The 21,239-nt window shown below is 37.6% G+C and overlaps 1 protein-coding gene across 1 annotated transcript in view; it reads left to right on the top strand.

The window, feature by feature from the left end:
- Window positions 1-3,236: 3,236 nt before the first annotated feature.
- enox1 (ecto-NOX disulfide-thiol exchanger 1) overlaps window positions 3,237-21,239 on the top strand; it is a 47,207-nt gene continuing 29,204 nt past the window's right edge. Inside the window, exon 1 of the mRNA XM_046846001.1 lies at window positions 3,237-3,454. The gene's annotated coding sequence lies outside the window, so the exon portion shown is untranslated. The remainder of the gene's footprint in view (window positions 3,455-21,239) is intronic.

Below are 21,239 nucleotides of genomic sequence, written 5' to 3'. Positions count from 1 at the left end.
GCTAACTGGCTCCGAAAACGCATTATAAGTTGTTCGGTTAAACAAAACTTTTCAATAGCTTTCAAATGACAGCATCTTCATACCGCTGCGATGTCCAGTTCCTGGGATTGTGAACAGCAAATTTGGAACATTTTAGCTGACTTTAGAGCATCGTTTGCAGTTAAAATGATCCCTCAGAAGCTGCTACAAAGCTAATTATGTTTCAGTCAATCATTTTCCCCATTCCAGACATTTTGTTTATTCAATCAAAAGTTTGCGGAAATGTATAAATGAATTAAAGTATATATAATATAAAAAACAAAACTTTTCTTATTAGTTTTACCGTACAGACAAACATGCATAATGTTTTGTGGTGTATATAATTTCGAATACAAAACTTTATTATATTTGAGTTTAGTAAGTAAGTTCAAAAGGCAAGCTATCTTATCTTAATAAAACTGAAATAAACCAGCAGGAACTAGTTTATCATTTTAAGTGATTGCCCTCTGAAGATATATGACTACATATATAAGGAGAAAAGGATTTGACCTGATTGACCAGGCGAAGGGACCGAGCTGGGAAGGATGTGTTGCAGTTTAGAGCAATAAAGGATGGAGATGAAAATGTGTTGACTATTGAGAAGCGTATGTTGAGAAGATGGAGGAAGTATTTTGAAGATTTTAGAAGCATGGAGATGTTTAAGAGAGATGGCGGTGGAGTTTTTAACCAGATTGTTTAACAAGATTCTGGAAGGTGAGAGGATGCCTGAGGAATGGAGGAGGGGTGTGCTGGAAATAAGGGAGATGTGCAGACCTGCAGTAACAGGGGAATTAGGTTGATCAGTCACACCATGAAGTTGTGAGAAAGAGTAGTGGAAGCCAGGCTGAGAGAAGAGGTGACCATCTGTGAGCAACAGTATGGTTTCATGCCAAGGAAGAGCACCACAGATGCCTTATTTGCTTTGAGAATGTTGATGAAGAAGTAAAGAAAAGGTCAGAAGGAGTTGCATTGTGTGTTTGTGGATTTAGAGAAAGTGTACGACAGGGTGCCGAGAGAGGAGTTGTGGTATTGTATGAGGAAGGCAGGTGTGTCAGAGAAGTATGTGAGGGTGGTGCAGGACATGTATGAGGACAGTGTGACAGCAGTTAAGTGTGCGGTAGGAACAACAGACTGGTTCAAGGTGCAGGTTGGGCTGCATCAAGGATCGGCTCAGAGTCCTTTCCTGTTTGCAGTGGTGATGGACAGGTTTATGGACGAGGTCAGACAGGAGTCTCCGTGGACTATGATGTTTGCGGATGATATTGTGATTTGTGGGGAGAGTAGGGAGCAGGTTGAGAAGAGCCTGGAATGCTGGAGGTACACGCTGGGGAGAAGGGGAATAAAATTCAGTAGCAGTAAGACAGAATACATGTGTGTGAATGAGAGGGAGGGGAGGGCAGTGGAGTGGTGCAGTTGCAGGGAGAAGAGGTGGAGAAGGTGGAGGAGTTCAAATACCTGGGGTCAACAGTGCAGAGTAATGGAGAGTGTGAAAAGAGTGAAGAGGTGCAAGCAGGGTGGAGTGGGTGGAGAAGAGTGGCAGGAGTGATTTGTGATAGAAGAGTATCTGCAAGAGTGAAAGGGAAAGTTTATAGGACTGTGGTGAGTCCTGCGATGTATGATTTAGAGACAATGGCATTGAGTAAAAGACAGGAGGTGGAGCTGGAGGTAGCAGAGCTGAAGATGTTAAGGTTTTTGTTGGGAGTGTCGAGGATGGACAGGATTAGAAATGAGTTTATTAGAGGGACAGTGTGTGTAGGACGTTTTGGAGACAATGTGGGGGAGGCAAGATTGAGAGGGTTTGGGCATGTGCAGAGGAGGGACATGGGTTATATTGGTAGGAGAATGCTGAGGATGAAGCTACCAGGAAGGAGGAAAAGAGGAAGACCAAGGAGGAGGTTTATGGATGTGGTGCAGGAAGACATGCAGGTAGTTGGTGTGACAGAGACAGATGTAGAGAACAGGGGGTTGTGGAGACGGATGATCCGCTGTGGCGACCCCTAATGGGAAAAGCCGAAAGAAGAAGAAAACAAGCTTTTAATGTAATAGTTCTATATCACTTAAGGTAATATTCAAAGTAATAATCTATAATGGTTGTATTCTACAATAGTAAAATGTAAAAGTTTTATCTAACTTTTAATCTTTGCTATAAGCTCACTATAAAGCTGGCTTGCTATGTTTGCCATTAAAGTCATTCACTGTGATTCTTCAAGGCCTCAAACCGAGTCCTGTCAAACCGATTTACTTTAATTGTTCTGTATGAACCTATTCACTGGTTACCATTGTTTTTATGAACAGAAACATCCTACTTTATATATAATGTTAGTTACTAAACACAGACAAGTTCATGCATTTAAATATACGAATATAACTGCAAAGGGACCATAAATATTATATATAGTCATAAAAACAATCCCTGATGTTAAGTAAGCTTATATTGTGAAGTCAGTGTTGATCACTGAGATCACTCCAGTGATCTGCTGTTGGTATTATAGTGGCCGGCAGATGGAGTAGGAATACCATAAAACTTTCCAGCTCTATTTATGAATTAAACAGCTAAATTTTCCCCCAGTGGACATGTGTTCATTCCTTGTCCCCAGTCATTTGGCTCATATTAAAGAGCTTCTCAGCATCACGTTGCGTTACAGACTTTTAGCACCATATAGCTATTGGGATATAATATATGAATGTATTGAAAAATATCGAAATATTATTTTACAGTGGCTGGAAAAACCATGTGGAAAAACCATGTGACTGCATTATTTTCAGTCTTTTTGGATTTGACACATAATCAAAGCAGTTAAATCTAGATAAGCAATGGGACTAATAAACAATTATGATAACCGTGAGCCATCATTTATATATATATATATATATATATATATATATATATATATATATATATATATATATATATATATATATATATATATATATATATATATATATATATATATATATATATATATATATATATATATATATATATATATATATTGATTAACCCAGACAAAGGAATGCGATGATGGTGTCTTCCTGTTTAAATAAAAAAAAATAAAAAAGACCCTCTAATAATATTAATAAAGGAGTAAATGACATGACTGTACTAGTCAAAAGACTATGTTCAAGGCTTTTGTGGGCGCGGATAGGAAGAGGTATTGGTGAATGTATATGAAACTTGAAACGTCCTTGTCTCATGTTTCTCGGTGGAGAGGGTCGTGCACGGCGCTCTGTGTCGCGCGCTTCACTGTAGCCGAGTGGAGACTGAAGCGGAATGTGGCGCTGAGATGCAGCACGGCTGAAGGAGCACGCAAACACACACCACCACCACTAACACCACCGGAACTACCAGCACAAGCAGCAGCCAGCAAGGTTCACGTTAACGGATTTACAATCGACATCGACATTCACATATTCAGCCACGATCGTGTTCTTCACGGTAAGCCTCCAAAATTTGATCGCGCTGTTGTCCATGTGTGATGGTTGCGTGTTTGCTTCTCGCAGCCCGATGCTCTGACTGCCACACTTTACCCAAGCTATTCCTCCTCAGGAACGCACCACGGCTCTTTATTAACCAGGCGAGAGGTGTTTCCTTCTCAGCCTCCGACTCACATCTTTTACTTGTTGAGGTGGAATCAGGGTCATTTCTAACGTGTTGAATGTTCACTGTGGTGTTAATTACTAAAGGACCAAAGGTGAGGCGATTGTGATGGATAATGTAGTTTTGAGCCTACCGAGATAACGCTAGTCCGTTGCTGATGAGGTTAAATGCACACTGTATATCCAAGTATAAGAGTTAACACCCTAACATACATAACAACCCGACAGCATGAGCAGGTTTCTCTAAAGCTTTCTTCAAGTAAGTTTATAGAGAGGCTGTAACTGACCAGGCAAGCTTGGTTCTTAGAGAAGTGTCAAAATGCACTCCATGGTATAGTGTGATATGGATTTCCCCTTTATATTAAAAATTATAACAGGGCTCTGTAATGTGAGGAGGTAAACAAATGCAGTTGAGCAGATCACAGAGTCTTGGACGCAGTTGCGTGACTCAGTTGCGTTCAATCTCCATGGCAGAAACCCTCAATGACATCATCACCTGGGAAACGCATTCAGCACCATGGAGAGAGTTTCGTTCACAAACTGCCTGCACACACAGTGAACAGTGAACAGTCAAGCTGCAGCTCTTACTAGGACTTTTTTTTTGGACTCTAACAAATGCAAAATGCTATATCAAACCTTACACACACAGACTGTGCTGATACTGTCATCAGTCCTAAATCATTGAGACTAATACACGACAAAAGAAAACCTATAAGCTGTCTGTTTTTTCACTGTGTACAAGAACTATAGTATAATAAGAAAATGAACACATTTCAATGTTTACAGATAAGATTCATTAAATCCTTTTCAGTAAATCACTTTTACTGGTTTAATCACTACTGGTCAGGGCCAGAGTGAATCCAGAACCTATTCTGGGAACACTGGAGATGAGGAAAGAATAGACCTTGAATTAAGAGCTAGCTAGTTCATCACAGGACACATGCACTCACACATTCACAGCATTCACAGCAGTAATTTAGTTTAGGCACTTCAGCTACCTTTTAGAAAGTGGAAAGAATTTGAAGAACCAAATGAAACCCTGACAGTTACCCTGGGGCTATGAGGCTAGAACTACCATGAAAACATTACAGATAAGATGGTTGTACTAATCAAACATATATCAAGTGCATTTAGGACTCAGGACTATCTCCTTTTAACTATTTTTAGAGAAACATTTACCTTATATTCAAAGGTCAACTGTTTTCCATTTGCTGAGTATATTTTTGATAGGCCTCTAAATATACATTAGGTAAACTTTATTCTTCCTTTGATTTTTTTTTTTTTTGCAAAATGATAGGAAAGAACACAATTACATATGCCAGCAAAATGCATATGCATCATAGATTACAATTTCTTGCTTTGTCCAAGTAATGATAAATCAGGCCAGCTTTCTTTTACAGTAAAGGTCTCTAGGTCTCTTGAAGGCTGGTGTAGATCATGTTACACTTATGTTATGACTGAGAAACCACACTGGTCTTTGCTAGACACACTGAAATTAAAATGATCAGTAATTGCTATGGCATTTTTAAGGAGTGCATTGCAGTTGACTGTTTCTGGTCCTTTAAAAATGTTAAATCAGCTATGAGACTGAAAGGTCTTTCTGCTGGCCTTATCTTTTTGAAAGACCCAGCTGTGTTTTCCATCGATCTGAAGGGTGTCCAATTATGTTCACTTACAGCTCTGCAGAACCTAGTTTTTTTTTTACAGCCTGGATTTTCATTAACATTTTCCACTGGCCCTGCACGATCAACCAACTAAAGCGCTTGTGTAAACATTAGCTGGAGAAAATTTATACTGCTGTGGGTGCATTGTGTTGGAATACATAGACTTCATTTTCCCAATATGTCTTCTGTGAATGTTAAAATAGAATGGAAGTGCACACTTTCTTTTCACCTAACTGCATGCCGATGAAAACTGAGGTCATATTGATCCCCAAGCTTTCACTCAGAAATGGAGAAAAGCAGAAAGGTGGTGATATTTTCCATGGCATGTTTTTGCATTTCTGTTGGCCATCAGAACAGTTTTCTCCTTTGATTGGTGGAGCCTGGCATTATTGCAGTGTTGCTGGATGAATTAGTCAGTCTTGTGTGTCTGCATTTACATTTAGCATCAAAGATCATTAAAGATGGGGCTAGACTCATTTAGCGTGCTAGATTAAAATGGCTTTGGTCACAGCTGCTGTTTGTCCTAAGGGGTCACTGTGTCTTACTACATTTCAGTACAAAGGATATAAAAGCACCCTTTGATGTGCTGGATATTTTTCTGGTGCCCACTGTGCAAGCATAAGCCCTGTTTTCTAGAAGCTGTGGAGCCTTCCACCAATGGTTGACATCAAATCAGGTTAATTTAATTTGTAGAAATATCAATAGAAAGGCAGTTTGGAAATGCACTTTCCTGCTTCTCTCTTGCAGGAATAAAAGCGTCTGGTTTAGTAGAAGACGAAGGAAGATAAAGCTAAACCATGAGGGGGGTGGGGTGGGAGGAGACAGAGTGGGTCACAGAAGACTGCATCAATTAAACAGGAGTGTTCCTGACAAATGTACAAGCACAAAGCAATACAGACTAAATATTTACTGTATTTTGAATTTTAATAAAACTGTATGTTTTTTTCTATAATATTCTACTATTCTTTTTTTTTTTTTAGTAATATTTCCCTTCAGCTTGTTTTGAAACTTGATTACTGATTTTATGAGCTGAAGTCAATCAGCCATGGTGTACTGTTTAAGTTCACTTTCTCTTGATAATACTGCTTTTTGTTTTGTAGAACAATAATATTAAAAAAGGGGGTTCTATTCTTAATTAGTTAACAAATCACTGTGATGGAATTCTCATTTATAAAATCACATGACCTCAGTTATGTCTGTTATTTGTTTTGTTGGGTCAAATTACTGTTTTTCATAGAGTCTTAACGATAAAACAAGTGTGTTGCAAGTAACAAGCAGATCCTGTCTTACTATTAAAAGATTATGTCTCTGGAGGAATTTTCACACTCACACAATAATTTTGCTATTTCACAAGTACAGCACCATAGCACCATAAGGGTGTGACTGATATGTCTGTTTAATTTTTAGCTATTTTATTTCCCAAATGTTAAACATTGCTAAGAACATTTAAAAACAGAGTATGAATTCACTAACTCTGTGGAAATGAGGCATGTATTTGCGGTGATCACTCCTGATGCAGTGCTATTTCCACTTATTTACAGTTTTTCTATTCCATGGATAAATTAAGTAAATAATATGATTTATTCCCATTAGACAAAAACTATATAGCAAGACCCCAGTTTTAACAATAATCACGTTTGTCTACAATACTGTACCAATGATATGCATGGAATCAACCCAAAACCCAAAGTGTGACCTAGATTATTAGGAAGTTGAAGAAGTTAGAGCACAACAAATAGCTGATAAATAAACAGAACTGCATTGTTTTTATCTTTCAGTCCTTTCACAGAATGTCGTTTATTGATTATCTTGTTGAAATTCTCTCCTTGCACTATGAAGGTTAAGATGTGGTGCTCTATGCTACATGTAAACACAAATCAGATGCAGTGTGCAGGTGCAACAGAGCAATGAAGAATATGGGGAGTGGGATTACTGTAGCAGAGCCCCTGCTGTTCCCTTGACAAGCAGTGCGTGTTGTGATTAGGGGTCACTTTGAGGCGAGCCATAACTGAGCTAGGTAGAAGGTCGCAGGTCTCCTTTCAGGCAGATACTTCCTCAAACCACCATGTCCAAAGGCTTGTGGAAGAGCGACAGTGAGAAATAGGCTCTTACTGAAAAGAGAGAGTTTTTTCTTCTGAAAAGAAGACAGATTATTTTTGTTCTCTTTCTCCTTAGAGGGAACAAAGAGAAGAAAAGGCGAGTTGTAGTCTGCCATTCCATTTGCTAGGGAGAGAAAGAAGTGAGTTTTTCCTGTGTGCACAAGAAATGTTCCTTCTATTGTAGTTCTAATAGTTAGTCTTTTGAATACTCCTGGACTTTGTTGTATTATACTGTATTTAATTACTGAAAGGACTTAATCCATCCACACATCAAAGTGAAGGTTGTAGTAAAGGTCTGATAGGGTGATTGCATTGTGCTCAACCTTTTCAAGGGCAGCCCTGATCTATTCTCCGATCAGTTTAAATGATAAAAAACAGATAGACATGGGGGATGTGGTTTGCTGGAGAAGAGCAGGCTAAACAGGCAGCACTCTACCACTGACTCCCAATCTGCTTAATATCCTTTAGGCTTCTCTCCTCTGCAGCTGGAGTTGGTGAGGATGCTGATTGAGCCAAAGCTCAAATAGTCGTCAGTTGGTGAAAAGATTTCTCTTGCTTAGTCAGTAATCAGGGAAATGCACTGGTTTGCATTTGCCTTTCAGTTCAATAGCAGTCCAATTTGACAATAATCCATGTTGTGTCCAGTTCAGGCTATGATTAAGACTTAAAAATATACATATTTTTTGCTACATTCAGCTTTGTTTTTTTTTGTCATTTGAACATTATGTAAGCAGTGACAGGAAACTTATCATGAACAAATTGCATATGTGGACTGTTTCTTTTAACCCAGATTACTCTGGGAATTTTTTATGACCTGAAGGCACTGGATTAATAACTAGGAGTGAAAAAAACAAACATCAGCTGTGGAATGCAGCACCCGCTCTATTCTACTGGGGGCTCAGATAATTATATTTTATATGCACAGTGAATTGCATTCAAAAACTATAACCCAGTACTACATCACTGATTCATGCGCTGACATTATCTCGACTTCAGTCACCATAAACACAGCATGTGCAGATCACTGTCTTGAGTTTTGCTCGAAATCTCTTACTCCTAAGATTAAAGAAAATCAAACAAGCAAAAATGACAAAGGATGACAGCATTCTTCAGAAAATGTCTTCAAAATGAAAAGACAGCATGAGAATGTATTTAGAAGTTATTCATTCCTGTGCTATCTACAGTCATTTTTGGATGCATAAGAACAAAACCTTGTTAAAATTAATTAACTGGAAGTATGATAATTCTTTAATGAAATAAGATATGTGAAACGAGCTCAGTCAGAGTACACCATTATGAGGAATAGATCAGTATGCTCACCCAGATCTACACACGTACCTGCCACATTGGCAACATTATCAACTGGGAATTAACAGGTTGCTTAGTAACAACACACTTCCTTAAATTCCTTTAAGCTTAACTGGGATGTAATTTTGGTATCGGTGACCCTGTTATGTCTAGAAAGTGAAGCGCAAGCATGGCAACAAAAGTTGATAGGTTGAATAATGAAACTGGTGATGGTGCCTGTTCATGCTCAATCTACCTCAGCCAATTTGTGCAGACACACTCTGTTTTCCCCTGAGCACAAAGGAGCAGCAGCACCTGAAGAATATAGTGTTTTGTTCCTCGATGTAATGGAGTTCTCTTTTTGATGAGAAAAAAGGCCCGGTAGCGGAGCTTAAGGTGCAAATCTAACTTCCATTCGGAAAAATTACACAATTCTGAGGCATGCCACATAATTACATTTATTGGCCAATTTTATTTTCATTGTATTTCCACAGGATAATTGCTCTGGGGTGTGGAATATGAAAAGAAGTCTTCTTTTAGTAAATGAAAACACATTAGGTTTATATGTCAATGTTTGGTCATGCCAGATTCAGTGGTGCATAATGCTTAAATGGTTTCTGCTAGATTTCTGTTGTGATTTCTCTGAATTTAGTCTAGGAAGTCTAGAGGATACTTTTATATTTGTCTGTAGACATAGAAGGCATCCAGTGTTCAGATTGAGATTTCTTGTGTTGCTGTGGTGTTTTTCCATTAATGTTTTAGCAACTGGCTCCCCAGGGGCTCAAAAATAAGTGTAACATTATCCCTCCCCCATTGCTATAGCTCTGAGGCAGTGTGGGAAATCTGCAGCATGAGAGCTACAAAGTAACAATTTTTTTCTGCACACACACACACACACACACACACACACATATTTTACATTTGGCATAGTAACAGTGCGCTGTATAATATGTGTCCAAAAACTGTTCCCATTCATTCTAAGGGTAATGCATACATAATAGCACCCTGATATCCAACAGGAATAATGGTTTTAATATTAATGACTTTTTGCAGAAGAAGGATTTTTTTCTTTAGTAACACTTCGTCACACAGGGTAAAATCTTTAATCCTCTTTATTAAAAGGAGACTCCATGTATTGTATATTCCCATGGAAATATTCTGATTCTTTATATACAAATGTCCCTGGCATATAAATGATGAAATAAAAAATAATTCCTTTCTTGTAAAAGTCTTTTGGCAAAATTTCTAACTTAATGTCAGGTTTGCTGTAGGTTTAAACCAGAGTTCTTGGTTCTTGGGTCAGTTTTGTACTGTATTTAATACAAACTGAGATTCTTTCAGTTTTATTTTCAATATCGGTTTCTGTTAAGTTTGATAAGTATGGTGTAAGATCACAACAGTAGTAGGGATCAAGAAAACAGAGAGAACAGAAATGTTATAATGGGTTATGAAAGTGTGTCAGTAAAAGGAACAGCTTACAGGGAAGTGGTAAAATCTTTGACAAGTAAACCACAAACACCGGATCAGTAGCCGTAACTGCTGGACCTCTGCTTATAACATTTGACAGTTATATTTCTAAATTGGCCATTTTTTGATAGTTTTTAATAGTCATGAATGATTTCAAATGGATCTCTTTCAATTCAAAAGCTGAGCCTGTAGACCTGTACTCTGAATTCTTATTACTGATCATAATCTATGCTGTCAACATCTAAAGGGCAAAAAGCCGAGATGTCTGAATTATTTGACGAGGTCCAATTCTGCTTTGTGAATAATAACAGTGGTTTGAAGAGGAATTTCAGTGCATGAGAAGATAAAAATCAGTCAACCAATACCCATTTGCTGTGCTACAAAACATAAATGCACATCTAAGCTTTTGATGCAGGCTATGCTCTATTTACTTAGTGTGTAACACAGGGAACACAAAATCAATCATGCCTCTTGAATGAAATGTTGAACTCAGAAGTAGATACATACACTGCTCAGATTTCCTGCACTAGCTCAAGATATACTGAACAATGAGCAGACTAAATGATTAAATTAGAACTATAACCTATGCATCTCTCAAAGTTTCTAATGCACAGTATTGAATATGTTGCTGTATTTTTGTGATTGTACCTAAAGGACTTCCAGAGCCACCCTAAAAAGCTCTATCTGCTTTCTGTTTCAAAGTTAATGGTGGGTGGAAATGATTGACTGCTTGGAAAATGTGATACATTTCTGAAAGTGTTTGGATATTTGCCTTTTAGGAACAATAGTAATGAGTGCCACCACACTCCACAGGCTTCCAGCTGCGCAAAATTACTCAGGTAATGACCAGTGAAAGATGTGGCAGTCTCCGTTAAGGTCATAAGAGAGAAGAGGGAAGAGGGAAAGAGTATTCAAGGTTATGCACTTATTTATTGGATGAATAATGCGTTCATGCCTTCAAGGATTGTTGTATTGTTTTAGCATAATGTCATAGAAAGTAATAACCACACTGTACTTATCAGAATGTATTGCACAAAATAATCATTAATAAATTTAGTAATTTGTGTTGAATATTTATATTTGGAATGTCACTGGATAATGAGTAAAATATATATAAATTTAACAGGAATTGGTTCTAAATTAATACAAACACAGATATGAATTTGAATGCATTATTTATTTTTTCTCTTTTTTTTTTGCTTTGGATGTTTCAATATATATTTCTTTATAGTATCTATAGTAACTGCCTGGTAGGATATCTATTGTTTAAATTATCCTAGTTAGTTTAGGCTAGTAAATAAAATATGCCTTTATAAGCCTAGCTTATGCACAGTTAGGCTTTCATGCTGGAAAATGTTTGAGCCCCATAGTTCCATCAAGAGAAACCACATTTGAGGGTCCAAATACTTTTAGCTATTTAGTGTAAGTTATGTTGTGCAGTTGTACAATACATTTACTTATTACATTTACTATTAACCACTTTAATGAGTCAGGGTCACTGCTGTATTGGCAATTATCCCCTACCAAAATAATATCTTGTAAGTAATTGTTTTATGTACAAATTTTGATTGGAATCTGGCAGACTAGACAAATTCTATAATAAGTACATTAATATTTAAGAAATTACAACCTATTTTCTAAAATAGCATATATTATAAGACAAATGGTATGGGGTACATATTTCATCAGCAACTCTGTGTATATGTATAATTAAGAATAATTGATGTAAGGGTCTGGTGAAAAATCGATAATGTCAGCTGGAGCAATGCTGATGTGTGATGCTGATTAGTATGAGAGCAGTGAGATGCATATCCCTGCCTGACAGAGGGTGATTGATCATGACTAAAGCACCAAAACACCACCTCTTGCCACCCAACAAAGCTTTAATCAGCCCAGCTTGAGAAGATGCTCATTACAAGGGGCTGCTCTGTTTGTGGACATTATGATGAATAGAGGGGAGTAGAGGAACAGACCCTGGCTGGACTCCAATCTGGTGGCTGTTTATCTCTGTACATTTCTCTGTGTCCAGAGCCCATCACTGCAATACACCTCTGCTGTTTCACAAGTCTGTTAACATGTTGCCTCAGACCAGCTTCATTAGCTATTTGTGCCAAAACATGCAGGCTTGCACTGTTTTATGGAGGAATCCATCAGCTCTGTCCTAGGAATTTTGCCAGTCCTCCCTAAGGTTATTTAGATATAATCCATTTAAAGGGATTGTATATGAAGGGGTGTTTTTCTACAAGGAATGCTGCTTGTGGTGTGTTTATAAATGATTAGATTTTATGAGAGTTTGTGAGCTAATCTCGGAATTGCTATTCCAGTATATAATGTGTTCCAATAGTCTAATGTTCAAAATATGTCTCATATATAGTCCCTTTTTATTAATAAGTTTCCTTCTAGTTTAGAAGAGGACCTGCTGTTCCCCTCCATATGTACAGGAACACTGTTAAATTTTTACTGATGTAACAGTGGGTTGCCTGACCACAACTGTGCTCTACCATATGTGCATTTCTGGCATTAAGATCACCACAAACAGCAACCATTTGATTGTGTGATATTTCACACAGAATATTAAGACATGCTTTGAAAAAGTAACATTGTTCCACATTCTTTCTTACCTTCATTAATTATATCATACAGTATATGCTATAAAGCCTGTTCTATTTTACAACTCTTTTTCACAAGTCTGATTATTGCCTCACTACAATGTGCATAAGGTCATGCAAATGTGATTACATTAGGTTTGTTTTACTATTTTGTCTTAAATAATCATTAAATATACAGTCTTTAATTTTTTAAATCCTCTGTGTACTATTATAGTCAACTCTTCCACAACATGACTCATGTGTCCTTATAAATCTGGAGTTCTGGGAAGATTTAAGTCAAACCTGGCACATGCTTTCCTGCTACACCCAAAACAGCATGACGCTTGGCTGCACATGAGGACTCTTCTGCTGGGACATGAGGACTGTATTTGTGTGTCTGTGTATGTGTTTAAACAGCAGTTAAAAAAGATCATTCTATAAAATATAATTAAAGTACATGCTTTATAAAACAAAGGTGTAAAGCAAATAATAAAGAATTACAACCAGTTGTAACCATAACCATTTTTATTTCAACATGCAAAAAGAAACTCTTGCTAATGTGGAAGTGATTTTTTTATCCAGTTGTTTTATTGAGTGTTTACAAACAGACATCATCGCAAATAAACTTTTGATAAATATAAATTTAGACAATGGCTAGGAAAAACTCAAGCCTTTAGAGGACTCTTGTCACTCAGACAGCTTAAATAAAATATCCAGTACTTTCACTATCACCCAACCAAGACCTCATTTCACTGCAGTTACTAAATAATGTATTATATTTGAATGATCTGCTTTAAGCCAGGGCAGAAATGATATGATCAAAACTCCCTACAGATTTAGCCCTATAAGATGTTATAGTAACCTTTCCACTAGAATGTGAAGCCTGGCTGTAGGGATTGGTTTGGAATGGATGGACACGGATGACAGGGGAGGAGGCCTAGGGGGCAGTCGGCAAGCCAGTTTATACCAAAGGTGTTCAGTGGTGGTTGAGGTCAGGCCGCTCGAGTGCTTCTTCCACAATCTTGAAAAACCTTGTCTTCACTGAGCTTGCTTTGTGAACATGGGCATTGTCATGCTGGAATATTTTGTGCTACAGCATCCTGAACAAAGACATTGTACAGTATATAATTGTTTGCTTCTAGGTTTGTGGCCAAGTAAGCGAGATAGCCAGGTCTCTAGAAACCATACTGTGTAATAAAACAATAAATATATTCCTTTAAAAAAAAGAGTTGGACCATAAAGAGGCAATGCCAGAAATAGCACTGGGGTCAATTTTCACTGGTGGAGAGTGAGAACTGAAAAGTTCAGCTTTAATGTCACATGCATGTGCTCTGTGTACACATGCTGATCCAAACAGCAAAGTGCATGCTCAGATCCCAGGCCAAACTGTAGCCACCTGTCGCTGCTTTATCGAACACTGCTGCCAAGCTCCAGGAACTCTTCCCTTAAATGGATCAATATTGCTCAGCATGACTGGAGAACTATTGATCCTCTTGGCTTGAAACATTTTTTTCTGTTGTCATTAGTTAAGATTGAAATTTTTTTTCACCCTGGCTTTCTTATATAGTTCACCAACTACCATAATACATGAAGCCATAAAAAAAATTGTAAACATTTATTTCACCATAAAAATGTCCTCACTATATTTTTGTAGCAGATGTAGAATTTATATAGGGTGAAAATTATCTAGTAACAGTACAGTCTGGGTTAGATCACCGTATATGAGACATTTTCTTATTCACCAAACAAATAACGTCTAATTCTATTAAATGCTTCACTATAGGCCTCTTTACATTGTATTGATTTGAGTGATATTCAGAGTTATTCAAGTAAACACATTTTTAGGAACAATGATTGGCAGTATGATTGGCAGTATTTTTAGAGACTCAAATAAATCAATGGCAGTGTCTTAATATTTGTTTGTTCTTAAAAAATGTTTTATTAATGTTTTATTTGGATAAATATGAAGTTTGTTTGTACAGAGGCATAAGATAATAGTGATACTGAGGTAAGCACTGCAGGCTGTGTGTGTGTGTGTGTGTGTGTGTGTGTGTGTGTGTGTGTGTGTGTGTGTGAGAGAGAGAGAGAGAGAGATAGAGAGAGAGAGAGAGCGAGAGAGAGAGAGCATCAGGTGTATAACACCAACAGCAGCTGTAGAATAAAAGCAATAAAACTAGATTAGCAGTGGATTATTTGCCTGTCACACTAATCTGCATTTTTTGTCACCCCATTGCAGTCAGGCATTGCATAAGAAACGTACACAAACACAATCTCATCCATAGTCACATGGTACAAGAGAAAAATTAAGATCATAATAGGCTTGGAATTTACATCTTGATATATTTGTGGCCTCTAGTAGTGTAGAGGTGATGAATTGTCCTTTTCCTCTATTAAGCCAGGATAAACCTGCTAAGATTTATGGGGGCTATTAAAGCCAGAGATGGTCATTCGAAGGCCACTCATCATGTTGATATATATAGGAGGAGAGAGAGTGCAAAAGATAGGGACATGAAGAGTAGAAAACACAGAAACATGCATGACAAAGGTAGGCACTGTGGTGCCAAAGATAGTCCTGGTGATGTTGTTGCATGGCCAGATGAAGAACTGATGACTTTTTTAGGACTAGTGTTATGGGCTGTTCTTTTCAGCTTTTGCTCAAGCCATGTGAGTCAGCAGGGCTATTGTACATACTGGAAAACTAGGATTGCTCATCTATTCCAAGGCTCTGCATCTGATTTATAGATCATCTGTATATTAATTCAAATTCCATTATTCAACTCTTTCAGCAGTCCACAGACCATCAAAACAGAGTTCTGATGAGCCTACAAACACCATGAGCACACCCAACAGCCAGAGAAAGAGAGAAAAATGGAGAGAAAATGAAGGAGTGCTAGTGTGAATAATATAAGAGATGTGTCACAAATGTCCTTCTTGTCTTTTCTTATTACATTTGTGTCTGCGTGCATGTGTGTAGCTTCATGTGTGTTGCACATTTACAGTTGAGCCTTTTGGGATTGATCTGGGTTTGTGGTGAAAGAATGTGTAGTGCATGATCTCATGTCTAGACCAGCTGGCAGGTCCACTGACTTCCCGAATATATATAGTAGTTCTCAACAGGAAGTGCCCCTGGCTTATATGTTGTATGTTTAAAAAAATGTATATTAGCTGTTTTTTTGTGAAATGAAAAATTGATCTATGCATCTTCTATATAAATAGTCTATATAAAAAATAATTTTTGAAATTAAAAATATAAATAAATATAAATACATAAAAAATAAAGAGCACTGTACATTAAAAATTGTGATTCTGGGATTTTTGCCCTTTTCTGCCATCATTTGTGGTTAAGGCTGTTTTAAAGTCAAAATGAATATATACAAATTAAAATGACCAGAATAAATGCCTATACTGATGAGGTTAACAGACATATGGCATTCTGCATAAGCTATGTGGTTATTTGCTCACTCTGTGTTTCTCCAAGGAGAAGAAATGTCAGAAATCTTTTTCCCCTTTCAGTTTACAGTCAAGAGTAAGTGCTTCTTAAACTAGCTAGGCTCCTCCAAGCCTTCAACACTTAATAACATGTGTGGATGAAATTTATAGTTTTGATTGGGCTATGATTAATGGGTGTGCAGCTTTGTCTGGCCAAGATCGCAATATAATTTTCTTGTGTGTAGATACATCAGTTGAAACACATCTGTTTAAAGGATTATACATGCAGTACTTAGCTAAAAAAATTATACATATTTATACATACATACACATTATTTAAATAAATATCTAGTTTAATATGCTTCCAATATTAGATACACTTATAAGCTGAGGAGATTAGTGTAGCCCTGAGTTTTGGAACAGGCACAAAGAGACACTTGAGAGATTGTTAAATGTATGTGAATTATTCAGAGCTCTGGGCGTTGCCCTTGACCTTCCTCTATGATGTTACACCCTGAATACTGTGAAAAGAGAACTGCATTTCTACTGAAGCTTAGGCAGAGAACTGAACCTTTTGACCTGCCTGCTACTCCTGAGGCCTGTGATTCCTGACAGAAACATTTCAGGTTAATACTTTATATCAACAGTAGACGTAACAAGCATGTCTTGCTCAAGTCTGCTTTTTATTCATGGTCTAGCTATTTTTTTATTTGCTTTTACATTTAACACATATTTAGATATATTATTTATATTAACATTAATGCTTTAATCGTACAGATATCTTGTGGCATATTGTTGAGTGCTTGTATATTATTACGCACAGAGGAAAGCAATTATTAACTATGCAATTGCTTATTATCAGTGTTACATATTTATTGTCCTGTTTTCTTAGAAATGTCTTTTGTCCTTATAAATACCGCTGAAAAGTGAGAGTAGGGGGCCGGTGGAGAAGAGCCTGGAGAGGTGGAGGTACGTGCTGGAGAGAAGTGAAGAAAAGAGTGCAGGCAGGGTGGAGTGGGTGGAGAAGAGTGACAGGAGTGATTTGTGATAGAAGAGTATCTGCAAGTGTGAAAGAGAAAGTTTATAGGACTGTGGTGAGACCTGCGATGTTGTATGGTTTAGAGACAGTGGCATTGAGTAAAACACAGGAGGCGGAGCTGGAGGTAGCAGAGCTGAAGATGTTGAGGTTTTCATTGGGAGCGCATGTAGGACGTTTTGAAGACAAGGTGAGGGAGGTGAGATTGAGACGGTTTGGACATGTGCAGAGGAGGGACATGGGGTATATCGGTAGGAAAATGCTGAGGATGGAGCCACCAGGAAGGAGGAAAAGAGGAAGACCAAGGAGGGGGTTTATGAATGTGGTGATGGAAGACATGCAGGTAGTTGGTTTGAAAGAGGTAGATGTAGAGGACAGGGGGGTATGGAGACGGATGATCCCCTAATGGGAGAAGCCAAAAGAAGGAGAAGGAGAAATACAGCTAGAAAAGAAGTAAAAACCCCTAAATAAAGCTCAGTATTCATCTGTTAGCTTGGCGAAAAAGCATGAACAGGGTCATCAGTGGCCATCTTAAATACTTGAGAACTCTTTGTATAGCATTTTTTCTTACAGTGTATAAAAGTCTGAAAAAGACTAATGGGTCTGAGGGTATAAACTGAATGGCTTTGCAGAAAAATAGAAAACATTGTAGAGGCTTAGAACATCCTTATCTGATTCATTCCAAGCTCACTTGGGTTTTCTTTTTTAATCGGTTCTATATCATTTGAAAATGTTCTACTGACTCGTTTAATAGGCTTCTCTAAGCCACAGTAGTTTTGCTGAACCCAGAAGAATCACTGTGTTCAAAATGGCATTCACTTTTATACTATATACACTGACTGCCTGAATTTTCCTTTGAATTGCTTAAACTGTTTCATTTTGTGAATTTATCAGTACAGTGCTGAGGTGGGAATGGCTTTACTGGTGGTTAAAGTAAAACCCTAAATGATTCTGGGCACTTTTTTAAATAAACTATTGCTCCTTTTTTGCTTTTCATTTCATGAGATGTAACATCATATATTTAGATATACTAAACACTAAATTATTTAGCATTTTAGAAAGATTATGAAATTTGTGACCATTTTCTATTTTGGGAGACCTGATTTTTCCAACCATATGTGATTCTTCCCCAATCTGTTACCATATCGTTGAAGGCACACAATTGTATAGTATGTTTTTGGATGTGCTACAGTAGCATTACATTTATAATTATCAGACCCAAACTTGCTCCAGCATGACAATGCCCATGTGCACAAAGCCAGCTCCATGAAGATGTGGCTTGATTGGAGTGGAAAATATTGAGTGGCCCGCTATAGATCTCTGACTTCAACCTATTGAACACCTTAGGGGTGACTTTGAATGCTGACTGCACCCCAGACCTCCTTTCCCTGAACTAGTACACTTTACTAACATCCTTGTGGCAGAATGAGCACAAATCTCGTTAGCCACACTACAAAATCTCCAAATCTTTTAGAAAGACTGGGTATTATATCAGTAAATGAGGACTAACAATTAGTACAAATCCTAATATGAATATTCACAGAATTTATTTAATATACTTGTATCAATAATGTGAAAGAACTGAATGTTTAATTGGGGTTTGTTTTTCAGGGAAAGAAACATAAACACTTATGAATAGAAAGCCAAAAATGTTTGGAATTTGAATATGGCTTAAAAATGATTATCATGTTTTTGACACTGGCGCTGTTAATAAATAATTTATTTCCCCTTGGCAGACTATTAATCAGTGACTTTACTTTGAAGAGTTTTACCAAAAAACAACATGGTTATTGCCTTACATCCACAGTATCTCACTCCTTGTGACTTCTTTTTGTTCCCAAAATTAAACATGAGACAAAAGGGGAAAAGATTTGCCACCATGGAAGAAATCCAGTAAAAACACAGGAGGCTCTAGACATGATGACAAAAGATGACTATAGGTAATGTTTTCAGGAAGAGAAAAAAACTATAGGAAAAGGAGAGTACTTTAAATAGGATTAAATAATCAATTCTGTAAGTTTCTAAACACTATTTTTTTTTTTTTTAACTATTCAAAGAATCATTGGGGTCTATCTATGTACAGTAACTTGCATTTTTATCAATGTGATGCCATGTTGTTATTATTAGACAGTAAAAAAAAAAAACGTAATGTCCTATGCATACAACACATCCAAAGAAAATAAAAATAATTGTTGCTAAAGACTGCTTGATTTGGTAATTTCTCTGATGTCACTTATTGAGGGCTATGAGGAATGAGGCCTACAGATCAGCCCAGGACATGATGTGTGAGCCAAAACATCTGGATCTCTCATCAGACCATTGGAACAAAGAGAACTCAAAATCCAAACCAGTGTGAAACCCAGCAGTCTGTCCTGAAACAGCTAGAGCAAGCTGTGCACTGGTTTCTGACTCTGGAGTCCTGCATTAACTATCCAAAATCACTTGGAGTTTCTAGTCATTAGCTGAGAGTGGGTTTAAAGCTGAATGTTGTTTGTTACTCAGTGTGTAAACGTGTGTTTAATGACTTCAAAACATATATTCTTATACAATAGTGTGCATGAGTTGAGACAACAATCTAAAGCTCAACAATTTATACTTAAGCTTGACACTAATTGGAAGAGAAAGGAACATATGGTGCTGCTGTAGCTCAGTGATTCTGTCACTCATACTGCTTGGTGCAGATACCCAAGCCTCTAATGAATTCAGCTCAAAACAGACTTGAAAGTGTGTCATTAATCTCTAAAATCGGGTGTGCAGTGTACTCAGCATGGCCGCATGTTTGCAGCACAGCACTGAAACGTTATGATGGCTATGAGTAGTAGCAAGAATAGAACTGAATTGTGTGGTGCTTATATTAAGTGGAGGTGTGTTGTTCAGTGCTGTCCTCTATTATGCTTACGCTCATTTTTTTGGGGCAATGGCCAGCTGATAAATAACCATGTTGTCCTTGGGTGTGACATGCTTGCAGAGGTCCAGACACACAGTAGCAAATGGTCCAATGGTATTCTACACTGTCCCATGACTCTTGTTGTTAGCTTGTGTCCCATGGTAAACGTCTTTACGGTTGCTGTAGAGTATGCAAATGGAGCTGCTCTGTTATGTACTGAACAAGACTCCAAAGGGTAAGAAGAGATCCACCATAAATACTCTAATATAAACCATGGACTCTTATACTTTGTCTGATGTCTGAAAATACACATATACAGGGTATCTGGGGAGTTTTTTCCTTTACCATTTCACTTATCATCAGGCTTAGACCTACCTGGATCTATTAATAGTTTGCTTTTTAGGGAGCTGTGTAGAAGTTTTAGACAGCATTAGAATGAGACCTTAGCTAGAGGGGAACAAGTTATACTCAACAGTCAGGCTGTTCTCTCTGTCCCTAATGCTTTACGAAGTACCACTTCTCCTTCAATTTGTAACATTCAGAGGATGACTGAGCGGCAGAAATGGGAGTCACTTGCAGTCAACCCTGGCCTTCTTCATATCCTGGATTAATGGTTTGAAATGAGCCTCTATTGGTTAAAGAGCATTTGACGGTAATGTAAAAGAGGTGGGAATAAGCACTGGAAAAGAGATTTAAATGAATACACAGGAGGTTCCCTTTTTTGGGGGAAATATCGCGTCTGGCTCTGTTCAGTAAACAGGACCAGGCTAGACTTCTGGAGCTCAGCCATGGCCATTTATATTATATCTAATGTTTGTGTACACTCAAATTGCATGGCGAAGGGAGACTCTGTCATGGAACTGGCTCATCAGTATTAAATCAGCACAGCTGTAAAAGCCATTAGCATGTCTGGAGAGGATTTTACCCAAGCATGATATCACTGGAGTTCTCTGGTGCTCTTTTTATGTGGATTATATTATAGCTGTTTGCAGGTTTCTGTTCTCTTTCAAATACATTATGGAATTTGTTGCAAAATTTGTTGCTCATAGGATGTTTGTTCCCAGTTGAAACTCTAATGGCATTTAACACATACTTAGTGATGCAAAATCCTGTAATACAAAAAATAGCTTTCCTACTGATTTCTAGCGCCATGTATGCACTACAGCT

Source organism: Silurus meridionalis, chromosome 3, assembly GCF_014805685.1.
Source record: "Silurus meridionalis isolate SWU-2019-XX chromosome 3, ASM1480568v1, whole genome shotgun sequence".
NCBI lineage: Eukaryota > Metazoa > Chordata > Actinopteri > Siluriformes > Siluridae > Silurus > Silurus meridionalis.
Note: the sequence above shows the minus strand (reverse complement) of the source record. Positions and strands in the feature narration are given on the sequence as shown.